This window comes from Balaenoptera acutorostrata, chromosome 14 (genome assembly GCF_949987535.1).
Source record: "Balaenoptera acutorostrata chromosome 14, mBalAcu1.1, whole genome shotgun sequence".
Taxonomy (NCBI): Eukaryota; Metazoa; Chordata; class Mammalia; order Artiodactyla; family Balaenopteridae; genus Balaenoptera; species Balaenoptera acutorostrata.
This window is the reverse complement of record NC_080077.1, coordinates 8,160,681-8,163,890: the sequence shown is the minus strand read 5'-3', so window position 1 is coordinate 8,163,890 and position 3,210 is coordinate 8,160,681.

Genomic DNA, 3,210 nt, shown 5'->3' with positions numbered 1-3,210 from the left:
AGGCTGCATTGTGAAGACCCCCTTAGGGCCTGCCACATGAAGAGGAGAGCTGTGCTTTGAGCACCACCTATACCCTAGACACAGGCCCAGAGATTCAGCTATGAATGGCCTTGACGATGCTTACATGCTAATGGGGAGACGCAAGTAATAAACAAGCAAAGGAATAAGTAGCCAAGAGAATTACAGACTGCCCTAGGAAGGAAATACATAGGATTACATAGGTCCGGGAGGCCTCTGGGTGGAAGGATGGCCGTGGGAAGAAGAAAAGAATGACTTCCCAGGAGGTGGGAACAGCAGGGGTAAAGGCCCAAAGGTACAAAGGAACTGGGAGGGGACTTGGAAGTGCAGAGTCCAGGCCCCTGGAGTGTGAGAAGTGAAGGGTGGTGATGTGAGCTGAGATTGAAATGCAGGGAAGAGCCAGACCGTGCAAGGCCTTGAAGGTCTTGGTAAAGAATTCTAAACTTTATTCTAAGAGCAAAGGAATGTCACTGGCAAGTTTTCAGGAGAAAGAGCGGACACCTCTCAGATTATTCTGGTGTCTACAAAAGAATGAAGTTCTAGGGAGGTAAGATGGAAGCTGAAGACCCATTTAGGGGGCTTTTTGGAAAAACCATTTTGGAGGAAATGCACGTAAGAGAATACAGATATGAGGAAGTTATATTTTGAAAGCAGAAATATCAAGAGTTGCTGCTAAATTGGATACAAGAGTGAGGAAGGAGAAGACTCAAGAGTAACTTAGGTTCTGGGTTCAAGCTATGAGATGCTGCCATTTACTGAAACGGAAAGACTCAAAAATGAGCAGACTTGGGAGTAGGCATAATCCAGAGTTCCCTTTGCAGCAAGTTTAGTTGTTTGTTATTTTTATATATAATTTTTTTATTTTTATGTTTTTTAATCTATTTATCTATTTTTTACTATTTGGCTGCATTGGGTCTTCGTTGCTGCACACGGGCTTTCTCTAGCTGTGGAGAACGGGGGCTACTCTTCATTGAAGTGCACGGGCTTCTCATTGCGGTAGCTTCCACAGGCTCTAGGCGCGTGGGCTTCAGTAGTTGTGGCACGCAGGCTCAGCAGCTGTGGCTCCTGGGCTCTAGAGCGCAGGCTCAGTAGTTATGGCGCACGGGCTTAGTTGCTCCACGGCATGTGGGATCTTCCCGGACCAGGGCTCGAAACTGTGTCCCCTGCATTGGCAGGTGGATTCTTAACCACTGTGCCACCAGGGAAATCCTCATATATAATTTTTTTTAAATAAATTTCTTTATTTTTTGGCTGCATTGGGTCTTCGCTGCTGCTCACAGGCTTACTCTAGTTGTGGCGAGCGGGGGCTACTCTTTGTTGTGGTGCGCGGGCTTCTCATTGCGGTGGCTTCTCTTGTTGTGGAGAACGGGCTCTAGGCGCATGGGCTTCAGTAGTTGTGGCTTGCAGGCTCAGTAGCTGTGGCGCACGGGCTTAGTTGTTCCGCAGCATGTGGGACCTTCCCGGACCGGGGATCGAACCCGTGTCCCCTGCATTGGCAGGTGGATTCTTAACCACTGCGCCACAGGGAAGTCCCTTGGTTGTTTTTTAATTGAAGTAGAGTTGATTTACAATATTGTCTTAGTTTCAGGTGTAGAGCAAATGATTCTGTTATACATATATATGTATATGTGTGTGTGTGTGTGTGTGTGTGTGTGTGTGTATTCTTTTTTCAAATCTTTTCCATTGTAGTTTATTACAAGATATTGAATATAGTTCCTTGTGCTATACAGTAAATCCATGTTGTTTATCTATTTTATATACGATGGTGCGCATCTGTTAATCTCATATTCCCAGTTTATCCCTCCCCCTGCCCCACTATCCCCTTTGGTAACCATAAATTTGTTTTCTATGTCTGTGAGTCTGCTTCTGTTTTATAAATAAGTTCATTTGTACTACTTTTTAGGTTCCACATGTAAGTGATATCATATGATATTTGTCGTTCTCTGTCTGACTTACTTCACTTAGTATGATAATCTCTAGGTCCATCCAGGTTGCTGCAAATGGCTTTATTTCATTCTTTTTTATGGCTGAGTAGTAGTCCATGGTATATATATATACCACTTCTTCTTTTTTTTAATAAATTTATTTATTTATTTATTTATTTTTGGCTGTGTTGGGTCTTTGTTTCTGTGCGAGGGCTTTCTCTAGTTGCGGCGAGCAGGGGCCACTCTTCATCACGGTGCGCGGGCCTCTCACTATCGCGGCCTCTCTTGTTGCGGAGCACAGGCTCCAGACACGCAGGCTCAGTAGTTGTGGCTCACGGGCCTAGTTGCTCCGCGGCATGTGGGATCTTCCCAGACCAGGGCTCAAACCCGTGTCCCCTGCATTGGCAGGCGGATTCTCAACCACTGCGCCACCAGGGAAGCCCCCACTTCTTCTTTATCCATACATCTGTTGATGGACACTGAGGTTGCTTCCATGTCTTGGCTATTGTGAACAGTACTGCAGTGAACATTGGGTTGCGTGTGTCTTTTCAAATTAGAGCTTTCCTCTTTTCCGGATATACGCCCAGGAGTAGCAAGTTAGTTTTGAGCTGCCTCTTAGGCCCTCAAGTGGAGCAGCGAGACAGGAAGTGAGCTCTACAAGTCTGGAAAGTGAGCTGGAGCTAGAGTCATCATGGGGCAGAGTGTTGGCCAGAAACACCAATCCAACTCAACTCGCCTAAGCAGAGTAAGGAACTAAATGAAAACTAAACACAATCATTTTAATGAATTTTCAGCTCACATAAGCAGTACACCCAGGCACTGGCTTCAGGCACCACCAGACCAGAGACTCAAACAGTGACATCAGGCCCTGCCTCTCCCTCCATCACTCAGCCCTTCCTTGCTTCACTCACTGTCTTCATCCCGCAGCCAGCTCGTCCCCTGTAGTGGACAAGGTGTCACCATCTTGCAAGCCCCTCCCAATAGGAGTCCTAGGGCAGAGGACACCTTTGCCCGCTGCCCCTATGTTGAGACTAAGGGAAGATTCTCATTGACCCAGTTTGAGTCATGAAACCATGACCTGAACTTTTCATGCACCCCCCAAGAAATGGAGAACTTGACTAGTCTGGTTCATGAGCCCATCTTGTGGACCAAACTAGGGAGGAGAGGGGGCAGAGCACAGGAATAGACAGACCTACCAAGCCCTGATGGGGTGAAAAACTGTTGTCCCCCCAAATAAACAAGGTAGTACAGTATATCAGACAGCAGG